Here is a 20,068-nt window from a genome sequence, read left to right as displayed (position 1 = left end):
TAAAATGAAGATGCCACAATAGGTGATGGACGTTCTCTTGATAAGTCAAAACTAAAACACTCACTCTCTAATGGTGTTTTAGGTGTTCAAAGAGAACTAAGAGAATTCTATCTCACAAATAATTTTCTGAATAATATGTAAGTTGATTTCTCATTGAAAATAAGCCTTTAAATAAGCTTTGAAAGAACAAAATAAAACAATAAAAGGATTAGGAATTTTAGCCAACGTAGAATCAAATTAGGAAAATAAATAAAGTAATTTGTCCAGAAAATAAATAAATAAAACTAAAATAAAAGATAGTTTCCTAAAACAAAAAGTCAAATTCAAATTAGGAAACTAGTTGCAGAGTTTGACCACTAAGCTATCTTTAAACCAATTTCCAGCTTGTAAAGGTTCCAAACTTGCTCCCATATGCCATCTATGAAGCCAAATAGGATTAATAATGATTCTTATACGTTGCCCTTGATTGGAACAAACAGAAAAATGCTTAATCACCAAAATACAGCAAAGTCAATGGCAAATACAGCAAATTTAGCTAAAAATCCCTTCCATGCGCAAATGGCTCCTTTGATTGCTTTTTCTTCTGGATTGACTTGATTCCATGTCCTCTTAGTGATATCAATAGAGTTTAAGAAGTGTTGAACCCATTCTTTGCTTCTCAGAGTCTATAATTGTACTAAAACAGCTACTCGGGTCCTTATCCACCACTTAGATGCTTAAAACAGACTTTGACTCTTCGGGTATTGACAAGCCCTTTTGGTAATTGATAACTCATTGTATAAATCCAGCTATATTGTTCTTAAATCTCTTGGCTTGTGCCCTAATAATTAGCCCAGTCTTCAACTATATAGATTCAGCAACCAGCGGGTTGTCAGTTGTACAGGTACGGGTGGATTCTCATCATTCCCCTCCTCTTGAAAAGGATTTACCTTCAAATTAAAATCATAACCTATAGCAAATGGAGATAATTCAGCAAAATTAAATGTAGCACTAACATTATATTGATCTAGTAGGTCAAGCTTGTAGGCGTTTTCATTGATCCTTTCCAAAACTTGAAAAGGTTCATCCCCTCGTGGCATAAGCTTTGACTTTCATTTTTTTTGAAAACGTCTCCCTTCTTAGGTGTAACCAAACCAAATCTCTTGGGTCAAATACTATCACAATAATCCTAGAAGCACAAGCTTTTTTGGGCAAAAATCATAAGCTTTTTGGGGCAAAAATCATACTTTTTAATATTAGCAATTAATCTTTCCTTCCTAAGTACTCCTAAAACTAATGTAAGATGTCCTACATGATCAATTTTTGAAAACATGCATGCACCATATAATTTATTAAGCATATAATCTAATCTAGAAATTGGATGCATATATTTAATGGTTATGCTATTTATGGTCCTACAATCAACACACATGCACCATGAACCATCTTTTTTAGGTATTAATAAAACAAGAACAGCACACGGACTCATGCTTTCTCAAATATAACATTTTTCAAACAATTCACTGACCTGTTTTTTAGTTCCTTTGTCTCCTTGGAATTACTCTTATTCAAAATTACTTTATTAACATCACCAAAACTAACATAGAAATTTTTATTTTTCTTCTCTTTCCTTACTTTTTCTTTCTCTCTCTCTCGGCCATCTCACCTTTACTTTCATTCTTGATTTTGTCCCCTTTTTTTTGCACTCTCGACTTTTTCATCCTTTTTCACCCTCTCAGCTTTCTCTCTTTCTTTCCCCTCAAGTTTGAGTTTAAGACACTTACCTGGTTGGTCTTGTTTGGTCTCGCCCCCTTGGATTGGAATTGAAGCCATGTGGGCACACTAGTTCTTTCTTTGAGATTTTTGGCCTCCCTCCATTGTTGTATTTGAAACTGCTCTTTAAATACCTCATTGGAAGTCAATGCTTCCAGCTTGACCTTTTACCTTTAAATAAAAAAACAATAGCATTCTCTCGACCATAATGTATAGTATCTTTATTAAATTCCCATGGTCTACCTAATAAAATATGTACGGCATGCATAAGCACAACATCACACAAAACAACATCCACATAGTTATTAATGTTGAATTTTACTTTTGGCTTGTTTGTTTACTTTCATTCTACCACTATTATTGAGCCGTTGTAATCTATATTGTTTGGGATATTTAATTGTTATTAAGCCCCATTTTTCAACCACAACATTGCTAATTACATTTGCACAACTTCCACTATCAATTATCATACTACAAACCTTACCTTGGATTTCACAACGAGGGTGGAAGATGTTCTCTCTTTCTAATTGATCGTCTCCTTTGAACACTATCAAGATTCTCCTACTCACCAAGCTTAATTCGGCATTTGAAGCATTTAAGGTTTCAGCTTCATCTTCAAGTTCTTCCTCTTCTTACTCGGTTTCATCTCCACTTTCTTCACTTTTGGATTCTGACTCACCAATACATTTCAGCACCATGATTCTCCTATTCGGGCATTGATTGGCAATATGTCCTTGTCCCTAGCAGTTAAAACAAACAATGTCATGAGTTCTAAAAGATTTAGGATCAGATTTACCTTCATCACGAGTTCTAAAAGATTTAGGATCAGAATTACCTTCATTACTTGGTGCTTGGACAAATTTGGCTTTGGCTTCTTTCCTTGGCTGATTGGTGCTTTCATTTCCAAGCTTCGGTTTTGGCTTATTGTCATATGTGGGATTACTTCTCTAAACATTTGGATTTGTCCTCCCATTGCTTGTATCACTTCCAAACTTGTACCCCTCCTTTTGAACTGATTATCATGTTTGATAGCGATATGCAACATCTCTTCCAATTCCACATATTGTTGTAATTCTAGTTGATTGGCTATTTCTCGATTCAAACCTCCCAAAAACCTTGCCATGGTTACCTCACAATCCTCATTCATACTCAATCTCATCATGAGAATCTCCATCTCCTTGTAATAATCTTCCACGGATCTATTTCCTTGATATAAAGATTGTAACCTTTGATGTAGCAACCTATGGTAATGAGTCGGTACAAATCGCTTCTTCATGGCTCCTTTTATTTGTCGCCAAGTAGTAATCAATTCATCACCTACTCTCCTACGGATACTTTGCTCATTTGTCCACCATTGGAGTGCATAATGACCAAATTCCAAAGCTACCAATTTAACTTTCTTAGGCTTCGAATAGTTATGACAACCAAAGATCATCTCTATAAGCTCCTTCCACTCTAAGTACGCCATCAGATCACTTTTTCCTATAAAAGGTGGTACATTGACCTTAATACTTCAAAGATCATGATCCTCTTCTCTTGCTGCTCTCCAATGGTTTTTCCTTCCTTGGAGAGCATAGATGTCTTCAAAATCCTCCTATAAATTATTTCCATAATTATATCCTTCAAAATCCTTTCTATGACGTCGACGACCTCCTCGACCTCGACCTCGGCCTCATGAAATTCTTGCCTCAAGTTTAGCCCACCTTGTGAAGTCTATAACATGTACATCCTTTGATCTATATAGTCTAAACGAGCATTCATCCACTGTAATTGCTCCAATATCGCCATCATATCCGTGTGCTCATTTCCACTCCCTGTGGCTCGGGAATCACTCTTGAATCCTACGGATTCCTCTTCATTAATTCTTAATGAGCTATCTTCTATCCTCATCCTTGAATCTGCCATGTTAGTAAAATAATACAAAAATCCTCACCAAATTCACTCCCTTATGTGTTTCACTCAAACAAGTTCTCTACACTCGTGTTTGCACACTAGTTTCTGCTTTTACCCTCTTTTAAGCTCACACTAGTTCTAATTAAAACACACTTAAAGAGCAACTAGATCACAAGTGTACCTTAGTTTAAACTTATCTACAAAATAGCATGCAGAAATAATCAATTACCAAGCGGATTGATAAAACCTAGTCTCGGCCTTTCTAGCAAAAACAAGGTAAATCAACAAGAAAATCTTTGGAATGAATAAAAAACTGACCAGAAAATTAATAAACTAATAATTCAAAGATAAAATATAGAAAAGAGATTCAAACAACGAACAAGAATCGATTAGAACAAAATAGGGAATAGTTGTTGATTGTTGTTCTTGTAATTTAAGTTTTTGTGTCAAATCCTTTACCAATTTTAATCCAAATAATTTTAGCACTCAAAATTCAAATATCCAGCAGCAAAATTGAATTTCCAGCAACTCCAAATTTCACAACTCAAAATAAAGGAATTCAAAGTCCCACATTTCAACAAGTCGGCATTTATTCACCCACAGAACTCAAACACAACTCCACTAGCAAGAATCAACAACAAAAATTGCAATACCAACACCAAAATTCCACCAAACCCGAGACCCTACTCCAATAATAACAAATTGCACACTTTTTAGATTTTTATGCAATATGCTTTCAAAACTCTCTTTTTTTAATTTTTTTTAATTTTTTTTGAATATATGAATACAACTAATTAAGATTAAAACAGCAAAGAAAAATCAACACTAAACCAAGTTAACAAGAACATGGATGAAAAACAACCGACAAACTAGGAAGCAAAAATACGATAAGACAAGGAAACCTAATTCTATGAATAAATTTTTATTTTTATTTTTTTAAATATGCAGAATGTGTATGATTATAGAAGCAACCTTGATCGAATGCTAAAGACACAAAATAAAATAAATCAAATAAGATAGATAAAACTTGAACTAAATCTTGGCTTTAATATCAAATGATACGAACCTAGGCTGACTTGCTCATAAACCCGTATGTACTAATGACAATTATATGCATGTAAAGACAATTATTGTTTTATAAATATTTAAAGCCTTGGTTTATAAGAATTTGCTAATTTGACTTATATATTGTATATTTTTGCACCTTTATTGTTAATTAATTTAGAAAATAGCTAAAATAATTGCATTTTAGTGAACAAATTGGTTACTGAAAATCGGTACATATTGGTTGCTAAACATAAAGCATTTAGAGACTAGAGTTTGGTTGCTGAATATAGAGCATTGATGACCAATTTTTGGTGATTAAAAATATTTTTGAATATGTGAAAGATCAAAAGTGACTACTGTGTTGGTTGCTGTAAATATTTTCACCGACCAGACAATTTGGTCTCTAAATGTTGTTTTTAGTGACTATAATATTGGTCACTTATAATTATGAAATTGGTCACTTCTATATTTTTATGTTACCAAATTTGATCAAAATGTTACTTTTTTAAGATATTCAGAGACTAAAATTTGGTCATCAAAACAACAAAATCTGGTCGCTAAAATTTTTCAGTTTTAACGATCAAATATTTGTTGGTAACTAAAAACAATTTATTACAACATTTAGATGACCACGCTGTGACCATGTTTTTTTGGTTGCTAAAAAATTTTAACGACCAATATATGGTTTTCTGCAACCAAAACCAATGGTCGCTGAAAGGCTTTTTTTTTAGTAGCGAAAGAGAATTCTTTCTCATAATTAAATTTCTAAATAATACATAAACTATATTCTTATTGAAAAATCAGCCCTTAAAAGGCTAAAGTAAAAACACAAAAACCTTAAAACACAAAGGTAAAATTCGGCCATAGTGAAGGAAACATGACATGGCCGAATTTCATGACTTTCCTAAACTAATTTGGATTAATTAATTTCTTTGTTATGAATTAGAAATTAATTAATTTATAACTCAAATATCAACTTTCCTAAGTTAATTTTTCCAGCAAACAATTAAATAAAACGAAAATAAAAGATAGTTTCCTAAAACAAAAAGTCAAATTCAAATTAGGAAACTAATTGACTAGTTTGACAACTAATTATGATTCCCATATGTTTTCCTTGATTGGAACAAAGAGAAAGCGCTTAATCATCAAGATATTTCAATCCTAGCGGCAAAAGATACATTTTCAGCCAAAATGTCTTCCATAAGCAAATGGCCTCTTTGGTTGCTTTTGCTTCTACCTTGACTTGATTCGATGACCTCTTAATGATATAAATTTAGTTCAAGAAGTTTTGAACCCATTCCTTGATGCCCGGAGTCCACGAATGCACTAAAATAGCTATCCGGGTCCATATTGGTCTCCATGACTTGGATGCTTAAAACAGGCTTTGAATCATCGAGTATTGACAAACCCTTTTGAGAATTGATAACTCCTTGTACGAAGCTAGCCAAGTTGTCCTTAAATCTCTTCGCTTATACCTTAGTGATTGGCTTCAACTATACAGGATCAGCAAACCAGCGGGTTCATTTGTACTGGTATAGGCGGATTCTCATCGCTAACTTTCCATAAAGTTAATTATATATGAATAAATAGAAAATCGGAATGGGCTAGAGTTGCAAACAGGATCTTCGTAGAGTGAAAATATGAAGCTTTTATGAGAAACCGAATTAAAGATTGTTTTTCTTTTGGCAACAGAAGAGATGATGTGGCATTAGAGATCAATAGTGACCGTATAGCGTTATGGTGATAATAATACATGCTTGTTCCATAATTAAGTAATGGAGAGGAGACAATGCAATTTAATATTTGGAAATACTTAACTTGAAGTGTGATGAGAATCTGCCCATACCTGCTCAACTGACTATCCACTGGAGTGCTGACCTGTTATGGATAAAGACCGAGTCAATCACTTGGGCTCAAGTGATGTGTATTCGCCCGAACTTGTACAACCGACAACCCGTTGTGGTGTCGAGCCGATACGGATGAAGATCGGGCTGGTCACTAGAGCTCAAGCCAAGAGGTTTAGGGACAACCTTTCTGCCTTTATCTAGGGAGTAATTCATTCTCAAGAGGGCTTGTCCATACCCAAAGATCCAAGACATGTTTTGAGCATACAAATGGTGGAAGTCGATATGGGCTCCGGTTGCGATTTTGTACATTTAAAGAGTCCAGGAAGCATGAATTAGTTCCAATGCTTAATAGAGTCAATAAATATCTTCAAGGGGATATGGAATCAAGTCAAGGTAGATTTAACCCATCCAAAAAGGGGCTATGTGAATGGATTGAAGAATTGGCCGGGTTTGCTGTATTTTTCCGCTGGCTTTACTGTATTTTGCTGAGTTGGATTTTTCTCTTTCTTCCAAGCAAGGGAAACGTGTGGGACTCCACAATAAGCTCATTTGGAATCCTAAAAAGCATATTGAAACTGATTTGGAGCTCAAAAATCAACTTAGTAAAAAAGCTAGTATTTTAGTTTTCCAATTTTATTCTACTTTTTATTTTAGGAAATTACCATTACTTTTTGTATTTTATTTATTTATTTGCTGAAAAAATAATTTTAGGAAATTTATTATTTTAATATTTTCATTGTAAATTAATTAATTCCTAATTCAAAAATAGAGAAATTAATTAATCCAATTTAGATTAGGAAAGTATGCAAGTTTCAGCCACCTTTAGGAAACAACTAGCATGGCTGGTTTTTCCTTTTTGCTTTAGGGTTTTTTTTTTGTTTTCTCTTAGCCTATAAAATGGATTTTTTTTGAGGAAGAACACACCATTAATAATATTCAGAATCTATTTTGTGAATTGAGTTTTTCTTTGTTCTTTTGAACACCTAAAGCACCATTAGTGAATGAGTGTTTTAGTTTGACTCATCAATAAGCCTTCCATCCCCTATTGTGGCGTCTTCATTATATACCAAGTTTCTAATCAAAGGTTAGTTAGGGATCAAGGTGATCATTAGAACTTGAACATAATTAAATCCGGGCTAATATAATTCGGGTTTAGGAGCAGGTCGTCTTAGATTCGTATCATTTGGTTTCAGAGCCGAATTTTGTTCAGGTTTGATCTATCTTTATTTGCTTTATTTGTTTTTGTGTTAATCTGAAATTTTAACATTAGGTTAAGGTTGCTTCTCTCATCATAAACATTCTGCATCTTTTAAAAAAAGAAAAATAAAAATTTCATTCCTAGTTAAATTACGATTTCCTAGTTTTACCATAATTTTGCTTCCTAGTTTGTTGGTTGTTTTTCATCATTGTTCTTGTTAATTTTGGTTTTTGTTGATTTTTATTTACTTTTCTAGTCTTAAATTATTTGCATTCATATATCTAAAAAAAAAAGAAAAAAGAGAGAGAGAGAGTTTTGAAAGCATATTGCATAGAAAAATCTAAAATTGTGCAATTTGTTTTTGTTTGAAGAGTGGTCTCGGGTTTGGAGAATTTGAGGCTTTAGAATTGCAATTTTTGGTGTTGATCCTTGCTACTGCAGTTGTTTATGATCTGTGAGTTAAAAAAAAAAAAAAGAAAAAAAGAAGAAGGGTTTATGGAATTAAAAAAAATAAAAAATAAAAAATAAAACTGCACATTTGTTTTTTGTTGGAGGCCACGGGTTTGCTGAGATTTTGCTATTGGAATTGCTACTTGGTTGCTAATTTTGTTACTGGAGTTGTGTTTGATATTCAGTGTAAAGAAAAAGAAGAAGAAGAAAAGTCGAATATATAAAAAAAAAAAAAATCAGTTTGTTGAATTTGGTGTCGAAATTTGTTGTCGGAAATTTCTTGGAGCTGCTGTTTTGTTGATTATTTATTCAATATTTAGAGTTGCTGGAGAATTACTTTTGTTGCTGGATATTCAAATTTTGGGTGCTTAAATCATTTGGATTAAAATTAGTTAAAGGAATTGATATAAAACTAGAATTACAAGAACAACAACTAACACTACTCTTTAAATTTGTTCAAATTGATTATTGTTTGAGTTTGAATTTCTTTCTCTAAAATTTCATTCTTGGATTATTAATTTCTTACCATCTACTCCAGTTCTTATTAATTCCAAAAGTTTCTTGTTGATTTGCCTTATTTTGCCTAGAGAAGCCAAAAGCTAGGTTTTGTTAATTGATTCGGTATTACTTTCTTTTTGCTACTGTTTTGTTGATAAGTTTAATTAAAACATACTTGTGATCTAATTGATGTTTTTGGATATTTTAATTGGAACTTTGAGATAATTCACTGAGTGGGAAAAGACAAGAGTGTGTGAGCTTAAAAGAGGATAAAAGTCGAAACTAGTGTGAAAACAAAAGTATCGAGACCTTGATTGAGTGAAACACATGAGGGAGTGATTTTTTGGTGAGAATATATTTTATTTTGCATTATTCATACTAACATGGCAGATTCAAGGGTGAGAAGAGGAGATGCACCTTTAAGAATTAATGTAGAAGAGTCTATAGGGTTCCATGGTGGTTCCCGAGCTGGGAGTGGTGAGCAAATAGTCATGAGGGCTATATTGGAGCAATTGCAACGGATGAATGCGTAATTTAATAACATAGATCAAAGGATGGATAGGATAGAAACATCACAATGAGGGCTGAATATAAGGTTAGATGCTCATGGAGGTCGAGGCCGAGGTCGAGGAGGCTAAGGGCGACCAAGAGAGGAATTTGAGGGAAGTAACTTTGGAGATGACTTGGTTGAAGGGTTTGATGAAATTTTGAACCTTAAGAAAGGCCAATCCATGGGAGACCAACAAGGAATGAAGATGATGATCTAGGGAATATCAAGGTAAACATTCCACCTTTCATGGGAAAAAGTGATCCGGAAGTATATTTGGAATGGGAGGAGAGAATAACGATGATTTTTGATTGTCATAATTATTCAGAGGCCAAGAAGGTGATGGAGTTTGGTCATTATACACTCCAATGGTGGACCAATGAGCAAAACACTGGAAGGCGAATTGGTGATGACTTGATCACTACATGGCGACAAATGAAAGGAGCCATGAGGAAGTGATCATACCATCACACTATCATAGGTTGATGCATTAAAGGCTTCAATCTTTATCTCAAGGAAGTAGGTCCATGGAGGATTATTACAAGGAGATGGAGATGCTTATGATGAGGTTAAGTGTGAATGAGGATAGAGAAGCAACCATGGCAAGATTCCTTAGTGGTTTGAATCATGAGATAGCCAATCAACTAGAATTGCAATAATATGTGGAACTGGAGGAGATGTTGCATGTGGCTATTAAATTTGAGCATCAATTTAAGAGGAGGAGTGTAGGCTCACGGTTTGGGGGTATTTCCAAGAGCAGAAGATCAAATCCAAGTGCTTGGAGAAGCAATCTCATCTATGATTCGAAGCCAAAACCGAAACTTGGTGAATAAAGTTCAAATCGGCCAAAAAGGGAGTCCAAAACTGAATCTGTCCAAGCAACAAAGAATGAGGTAAAATATGATCCTAAACCTTCAAGATCAAGAGAAATTGTTTGTTTTAAACCTTAGGAAAGTTGTTATTTTATTATTTTCATTGTAAATTAATTAATTCCTAGTTCAGAATAAAGAAATTAATTAATCAAAATTAGAATTAGGAAATGAATGGAATTGCAGCCACATTAGGAAATTAACATTGTATGGTCGATTTTCTTATAAATTTTTAGGGTTTATTGCTTTATGAATTTAACCTATTTAAGGGTTATTTTTCAATGAGAGTGTACCTTCAATATTATTCAAAAAATTATTTGTGAGATAGAATTCTCTTTGTTTTCTTTGAACGCCTTAAAGACCATTAGAGAGTAAGTGTTTTCGTTTTGAATTATCAATAGGACTTCCATAACCTATTGTGGCGTCTTCATTATACCAATGTTCCTAATCATAGGTTGGTTAGGGTTTAAGGTTTTTCCATAAGAATTTGAACTTAATTGAGATTCGGGCTAATATAATACGTGTTTAGATGCGAGTTGACCTAGGTTCGTATCAAAGTGTTTTTGAACTATTTTATAAGATTGTTTGCTCCAGGTTCATTAACTATCTCTAAATTATCATTTTATGAAATAACAGTCCGTTTAGTGGGTAGGATTGGGATTGAGATTGGGATTATTTAATCCAAATTCCATGTTTAATGTGAGGATTTGACAGGATTAAAAAATCATAGGCTCACGAAATAGTCCACTTATAATGAGGTAAGTAATCCCATTTGAAGGGGTGGCAAAATTTTATGATGCTCAAATTTGACTTTATAGTCCTCTTTCATTTTTTATTGTTAATCTTTGTTTATCCATTTTTTCAGTTTTATTTTTATTTTTAAAATCCTTGTTTCTTTTTCCCTTTTTATCCAACATAATTCTTCTTTTCCTTTTCTTCTATTATTTTTTTTAGACTTTTTACTGTTCTTTTTTTTTTTTTGATATTATCTTCCCTTTTTTGTTTTTTGTTTCCTCCATATTTTTAGTCATCAATTTTCTTTTTCAATCTATGGTCTTTTATTCTTTTTTTAGTCTTTGTTTTTTTTTTTTTTTTTTTTTTTGTTGCGCCAATTCTAGTGTCGATTTTTTTTTTCTCTTCTTATCTTTTCATTTTTCCTTCATTTTTTTTAAGTTTCTTTTTATTTTATTTTTTATTTCTCCATTTCTTCCCTCTTTATGGGTATATCTAAATTAATAAATGAAATTTTACTAGTTCATATTAATGGACTTATATATTTTTGTATATTGAACTTATCACATTCAAATAATTTTGTTTAATTCAAAAATCAAATCAATAATAATTATATATATATATATATATATATCTATTAGTCCAATACAATTGACACCATAAACAAGACTGGATTATTCTTATCCCATTCAATCACTGTTGGGGTGAGAAGGTTATGACCAAGAGCAAGCTAGCTTGAAGTGTTAGCAACAAGCAAGTTTTTGGTGATGCTCTTGGGAATGGTTATGTGTGAGTTGTGTTTTTAGGTTTTGGTTATGGTGTTTTCTGGTTTTTAGGGTTCCTAAAGTGTTCTAAGGTGTTGAAGAAGAGATGAGAAGAAGTGGAACACGTTGGCTTTTGAAAATAAGGCTTAGATCTATAGCATTTCATTCATTTTGCAATATAAGCTTGAAATTACAACTAGTTCACACATGCCAAGCATGTGAGCTTACAAAATGAGTAAAGTATTTGAAATTTAAAAAGTAAAATGGTCAACACCTAACTTTTCATACACAAAAGATTCAAAAACCAGCTGCAACATGTCTATTCCAAATATAGTAAAAAGTGGCACATGGTTTGAACTAAGTTCCTATTGTTTAACTAGTTTGGGTAAACAACCAAACTAGCTTCACCTACTTAGTTCCCCTTTGTATCTGCTTATGAAACTTGGTTTGAAGCATCCTTGGTCATCAATAAATATTGTTCCAAGAGCTAGGAAAGTTCTGGAACCGGATCATGGGCCAAACAGCTCCAAAGCTGACCCATACTCTGCATACTGGGCCCATCAGATACAGCAATCTGTTTGGAATAGAAAATGGACTTTCCCATGTCATTTTGACCTAACATTTGAACCATAGTCTTCTATATATGTCTGTAGACATCCCTCAAAATTTCAGCCCAAAACTCCATTTTCAACCTGAGATATAAGATAAATAGTAGAACTATGTTGCTGGAAATTATGAATCCAGCACCATAGGCATTTCAAGCATAACATTCCTACTCTTTTGTGCATAATTTTGCCTATACTTTTGCATACATAACTTAGGCACAAAACATTATCAAAATATACCTTGCATAAATTAAAAACATACAAAAAAATATAAACTCAGAAAAAGAAAGGATTTGATACCAAGGTGTGCATGCTAGCCGGTGACATGCACCATCAAGTGGCAAAATTGCCACACTTCAACAATCCCAATCCCCTTCCACTATAACCCTACATACAGAAAAAGTCTTAAATGGACATGTACTTAAGAACATGAATAAGGGGCTTTTTATGTCATTTACTTTAGAGGAGATGAAAACTAATCTCTTTCAAATGCGTACGATGAAGACACTAGGAAAGGATGGGTTACTTGCATTACTGTATCAGAAATTTTGCCCAATTGTTAGGTAGAAAGTGGTTCAAGCCTCTTCAAATGTTCTTAAAAATAATTTACAGGAGCCACTCTAGGAACCCTCCTAAGAATCCCTGGGTTGTCCCATCTAATGAAAGTCCACTGAACGATCTTAGGAAAAGTTTAATAAAACTCAACCGAACTACACTTTAATATAATAAGATAAGCTCATACCATTGTCGCTACTGCTCCTCACAAAGACACAAACAAGTCCATCTTTAAGACCTCTCTTGTAAGGGCTCCGTTCCTCCAAGTAAAAATTAAGAATGTTTAGATATGGAATATGCACTATGAAACAATTAGTGAGAAATAAAGTAAAAATTAGAAAATCAGTTCATGATTGCTAAGAGGTGATCCAAAGATGAATTCTATGGTTTAAAATTGCTTAAGCTCAATATATCCCCATTAATGGAAAAACACCTAATTCAAAAATCTAGAACTCTCTCTAAACTTTTCTCTCTTTCAAAGCCAAGAAAAGCTACGGTTTTTACCAAATCAGGGACTTAGTTCAAACAACATAGGAAGTATGTTCAAACAGAGTGTTAAAATCCAAGAAAAAACAAATACAACGTAGCACCCTATTCTCACAAGATATGTACCATGATCGAACAAGGTTGGTCTATCAGACACAAAATAACACATGGTAGGACCCTTACTAACAGGATACATACCCTACTCAAATAGGCAGATCCATAAGTCATGGAATTAAACATGGTAGACATTGTTCAAACAAGATAGGTGCTTTGTTCGAGCATCACCCAGAAACTGGTCAGACTACATATTTTAACTTTTACAAATTTGGTAAAAATCATATCAAAATGAAGTCAAAATACCTAAAGTATAAAAAATGATAAAACTGTAAATGTTAGTGAAAGAATATAGAGTATGAAACAATGTGTGTCTAACCACCTAAATATATATTAAATTATTTACCTTACCTAACTGGGATTTGGCCTTCTTGCTTTGTTACTGATTGAGACATAAACTTTCCAATTCAGTATTTCGACTAATGTAAGTTTGCCAATAGCAAAGACTAACTCAACATGTTTTCTTATGGTTGTTTTAATATAATATGCCATGTATTTAACATGTCATATAGAATTGAATGTGAGCATTGATACATATAACATGACATGCATACAACATGTTATTTAAAATAATTTGTTTATTATGAATTTTTTTCATTTAATAGTTAAAATCAAATTTCTCACATGATTCTTAAGCAAAAAAGTTTAAAATGGGTAGTTTCAAACTGCTAAATATATTTTTGTAATAAAATAATTATTTTTATTTAATTGCTAGTGGAATTAGATTTTATTAATATTCGTCTTAGTAATTCAATTTTGTTTAACTGACTATGCCTATTAGCAATAACATACATATTTTAAAATGTTGAGTGGAAGCAAGTTATATGACAGTATGACTTATAGTCTCCACCATTAGGACAATGATGTAAGATTTAAATAGCTACTGAAAACACTTTGATTTCATCCTTCTTATGGAGGGTATTCATTTAGATTGATAACAAGGTTCTTTTCCTTGCAATATGATACAAAGATATATCTTAATTCTGACCTAAAATGACAATCTATCCCAAAATTAAAAATTTGAATTAAATTTTTTTTATGTTTTATTGGGGTTGACTAATTAGACTGTGAATGGAACCTAAGCTTGGCTTTTTATTGCTTAAAATTTTGGGTGACCATGGTGTGGAGCTCATTGATACGAGTTAATAGACTAGTAACACACTCGAATATGAGTTATGGTTAAAAAGTTTTGATTTTGGCAAGTTTTGAAATATCAATATTTTATCTTCGTCCAAATCAGTATAGGTTTTTACCTTTTGTTGGACTTAAGGTCTATATATACTTAAGAGCCTCATTAAACAAATTTAAAAATATTTACAAAATCCTAAAAACCCTTCCAAGACTTGAAATACCCATGACCCGACCCCATGAACACATTTTATTTCAAACCAGGGCCTTGTCGTTTGACGCGTTTCCTATCGTTCGCCGGCCACCAACAGAACCCACTTTTTGGTGACCTCAGCTGCCAAGTTTGATGGTTGGTGAGTCGATAATACGCATGAATTAGGCTCCCATAGTTAGTGCTAACCAACCTTCTTTCCCCCAGTTTTGAACCCCCCCCCCCCCCCCTGAATCCATCTTCAGTCTCCTTTTGCCAAGATTCCTCTCCATTTGAGAGATACATCAAAGTCAAGTTTTCAGCCATCGATGAGGTTTTTGAACCACGTACACCATTGTGTTCCTTGTCTCATGGACTTTCTGTTGAAATAAAATTTATAAAATTTTGACGTTGTTTAATAATTTTTCCATTTTTGGGTAAACTACTTTAATATCGAATAAGATTGTATTTGGACACAATTGGACAAATTGGACAAAAGTAAAGTTGCATTAGTGTAATTAGGTGTTAATGGGACCGAATAAAAGATATCAATAAATTGGCCTTCGGATTAAAGAAACCTTAATTTTGAGCATTGGGAGTTCAGGATCAACTGTATGATTTAACCGTTTGGTGCCCAATTTTAGAAATTTAAAGTTATTAAAGTTATTTTGGAATATTAGTACACACCCAATCTAGCGGAGGAGTTTGTTTGAGTTGGGATCAATGGATAAATCGATATTTCATACCATGTATTGATGATTTGCTTGATTAACTATAGGGTTCTATGGTGTTTTCCAAGATTGACTTGAGGTTTGGAATTCACTAGTTGAGGATTAAAGAACATAGCATTCATACAAATGCCTTCAATACTAGATATGGATACTATGAGTTTTTAATGATACCCTTTGGTATGATTAATGCTCCAGTAGCATTTATGGATATTTTGAATGGGGTTTTTAGCTCATTTTTAGATGAATTTGTCTTAGTCTTTATTAATTACATCTTGGTTTTTTCTCGGAGTAAAAAGGAGCATAAAGCACATTTGAGGTTGGCATTGTAAATCTTAAGGGAGCATTGGTTTTATGCTAACTTTAGTAAGTGTGAGTTTTAGTTAGATAGAGTGGATTTCCTCAGACATACGATTTCTGTTCAAACATGTCATTTCTACTAATGGCATTTATGTGGATCCTCAAAAGGTGGAAGGAGTAATGAATTGGGTGCAGCCTACTACAGTGACTGAGGTGCTTAGAGGCTCCTGGTTTATCAGGGTATAACTGTAGGTTCATTGAAGGGTTCTCTAAGATAGAAGGACTACTTCACTACTTGACCAATATAGAGTTAAGCTTGAATGGACTAACAGATGTAAGAAGAGTTTCAAAGAGTTGAAGAAGTAGTTAACTTCAGTGCCTATTTTGACTTTACCATAAGACAATGAAGGTTTGAGGTTTGGGATGCTTCTCACCAAGGCTTAGGATGTGTATTGATGCAACGTAAGTGCGTAGCGGCTTATGCTTATAGGCATTTGAAGAAGTACGAGTTGAACTATCCTACTCATAACTTGGAGCTTGTAGCATTGACATTACTTGTATGGAACTACATGTTAGATCTACACAGACCATAAAAATATTAAGTATTTGTTTATATAGAAAGAGTTGAACATAAGGCAAAGGATATGGATGAAGCCACTTAATGATTATGATTGCATTAACAAATGTAAAGCTGATCATTACGTAGAAAAACTACAGATTATTAGGCATAGTTCAGATGTCATACCTTCCAACGATGGTAGAGTTGTGGAAGTTATGAGATAAGTAGAGGATGGGCCCATAAAGGGCTATTTAGCTAGTTTTTGAGTTCTAAAACGAACCTAGGTCAACTCCAGCCTAAACCCATATTATATTAGCCCAGATCTCAATTAAGTTCAAGTTCTTATGGGAAAACCTTAATCACTAAGCAACCTATGATTAGAAATCATGGTATAATGAATACGCCACAATAGGTGATGGATTTCTTATTGATAAGTTAAAACTAAAACAGTGGTGTTTTAGGTGTTCAAAGAGAACAAAAGGAATTCTATCCCACAAATAATTTTCTGAATATTATTGAAGATGTGTTCTTCCTCAATAATAATCCCTTAAATAGGCTAGAGTCACAAAACAATAAAACCGTAAAAACCTAGGACAAAGCCGACCAAAAGGAGTAGGAAACCAAGCTTTGTTGAATTTTCTCTCTCCTTTCCTAATCTAATTTTGATTAATTAATTCCCTAATTTTGAATTAAGAATTAATTAATTTACAATGAAAATAATAAAATAATAACATTCTGATTTGTCCAGTAAATAAGTAAATAGAAACCAAATAAAAGACTAATTTCCTAAAATAAAAAGTCAAAATCAAATTAGGAAACAAATTAACTATCTTTCTAACTAAGCTGTCTTTGACCAATCATTTACCAATTTAAGCTCCAAATCAGCTTCCATATGCCTTGTAGGATGCCAAATAGGATGATCATTGAGTCCCACATGTTTCCCTTGACTGGAACAAAGAGAAAATATCAACTCAGCAAAATACAGTAAAGCCAGCAAACAATACAGCAATTTTAGGCCAAAACTCCGCCTATGTGCACAAGCCCATTTTTTTTGCCTTTTATTCTGACTTGGTTTGATTCCATAATTTATTAGTGATATTCATTGATTCCATGAGGAGTTGGAACCATTTCTTGCTGCCCGAAGTCCATATTTGCATGAAAACAGCTACCTGTGATACGAACCTAGGACGACCTGCTCCTAAACCCGTATTATATCAGCCCGGATCTCAATTAAGTTCAAGTTCTAATGGAATGGACCTCAACCCCTAACCAACCTGTGGTTAGAAACCTTGGTATAATGTAGACGCCACAATAGGGGATGGAAAACCTATTGATAAGTCAAGCTAAAACAACCAATTCTCTAATGGTGTTTTAGGTGTTCTCAAAGAACAAAGAGATAATTAATCTCACAAGTATTTTCTTAATCAAATCAAAGTTTTAAAGTTATATTATTAATGAAAAATAAGCCTTTAAATAGGCTTTGAAAGAAACAAAATAAACCCTAAAAACCCTAGGAAAAACCGGCCACTCAATGAAGAATTCTACCTTGGCCGAAACTTTCCTTTTCCTAATCTAATTTGGATTAATTAATTCCTTTATTTTGAATTAGGAATTAATTAATTTACAAAGAAAATAATAAAATAATAACTTTCCTAATCTTATTTGTCCAGAAAATAAATAAATAGAAACTAAAAATAATGGTAGTTTCCTAAAACAAAAAGTAGAATAAAATTAGGAAACTAAAATACTAGCTTTTTGACCACATTGACTTTGACCAATTCTTTGACCCAATTGAGCTCCAAATCAGCTTCTATATGCTTTGTAGGATGCCAAATAAACTGAATATGAAGGCCCACACGTTGCCCATGCTTGGAAAAATAAGAAAAGGCTAATACAGTAAAATACAGTAAAGCCAGCAAGCAATACAGCAAATTCGGCCAAATTGTTGAAGCTGTCCGTACAAGCCCTTTTTGATTGTATTTGAGGCTGATTTAACTTGATTCCATGACCTCTTAGGCATATGTATTGAACCCATAAAGAATTGGAACCATTTCATGCTTCTCGGACTCCAAAAATGTACCAAAACCGTCACCCGGGTCCGTATCGGCTTCCACCACTTGGATGCTTAGAATAGGCTTTGTATCTTCAAGTATGGACAAGCTCTGTTGAGATTGATTACCCCCTGTATAAATACTTCCAGGTTGTCCTTAAATCTCTTAATTTGAGCTCTTGTGATCGGCTCCCTCCTCTTGAAAAGGATTTGTCCTCAAATCAAGATCAGCAAAAGGAGTTAAATCAGCAACATTAAATGCAGCACTCATGTTATACTCACCCGGTAAATCAAGCTTGTAGGCATTCTTGTTATTCGGCTCCAAAACTTGAAAAAGTCCATCCATAGGTGGCATGAGCTTTGACTTTCTTTGTTTAGGAAACCTTTCCTTTCGTAAGTGCAACCAAACCAATTCTCCTGGGTCAAACACTATTACAACAAAATCTAGAAATACATGCTCATTATGGTAAAAATTACACTTTTTAAAGTTAGCAAACAATATTTCCCAAATTTTCAAATTGCCACTAAGTAAAGCTCTCAACAATGCAGATAAAGTTCTATGCAATAAAGACATCTTTAAATAAGTATCTTTAAAATTCATGGTCAGCAATGATTTCTTATTCATAATTACTTTATTAACATCACCAAAGCTAAGATAAAAATTTATATTCTTCCTTTCTTGTCTTCCTTTTCCTTTCTCACTCAATGCCATCTCACCTTCCTCACTCTCGGCTTTTGTACCAAATTTTTCACTCTTGGTTTTATTAAAATCTTTCCACACAACCTAAGTATTAGAAGACTTACCTTGGATATCAAGCTCACCTTTTCCCTCTTGATTTGATGGTAGTCCACTTGGAATTTCATTTGGGAAGACATCTCCAAATTCCTTCAAAAGATAAATCATTGAACTTGGCAATTCAAGTTCTTCAAAGTTAGTTTGATCATTAAAATAATTTTCTTTATAAATCATGACCAGCAAAGGTTTCTTACACTCAATCACCTTATTAATATCCCCTAAACTCAAATAAAAATTCTGGTTTTTCCTCTCTTTTCTTTCTTTTCTTTTTCCTTCCTCGGTTTGGCTCTCATTGGCGGAAATTTCCAGTTTTTTTATGCTCTCGGGTTTGCTCTCTTTTCTCACCTCTCTCTCGGCTTTTTCTTGGTCTTTCCACTCAATATGAACCTTAGAAACCTTACCTTGGTCAGCAACCTCAATCTTACCTTCTTGAATGGATGGTGAAGCCGTTGGTGCCATGCTTGCTTTTTCCTTGAGCTTTTCGGCTTCTCTCCTTTGTTGCATTTGTAATTGGTCTTTGTAAACCTGTGTAGGAGATAATGGTTCTAGCTTGACCTTCTTCCCTTTAAACCTGAAAACAATACTATTTTCTCGACCAAAATGAGTAGCATCTTTATCAAATTGCCATGGTCTACCTAATAGTATATGTCCGGCAATCATAGGCACAATATCACATAAAACTACATCCTCATATCTACCTATATTAAATTTTACTTTGGCTTGTTTGTTTACTTTCATCTCACCACTATCATTAAGCCATTGTAATCTATAAGGTTCTGGATGTTTAATTATTTTCAAGCCTAATTTATCAACTACAAGATTACTTATCACATTAGTACAACTCCCACTATCTATAATCATGCTACAAATTTTACCTTGTATTTCACAGCGAGTGTGGAAGATGTTTTCCCTTTGTATCTGCTCTTCATCCTTGTAGACAGCAAGTACTCTCCTTGAAAC

This window comes from Ziziphus jujuba, chromosome 4, assembly GCF_031755915.1.
Source record: "Ziziphus jujuba cultivar Dongzao chromosome 4, ASM3175591v1".
Lineage (NCBI taxonomy): Eukaryota > Viridiplantae > Streptophyta > Magnoliopsida > Rosales > Rhamnaceae > Ziziphus > Ziziphus jujuba.
The sequence above is the reverse complement of the archived record's forward strand: the minus strand, read 5'-3'. Positions refer to the sequence as shown.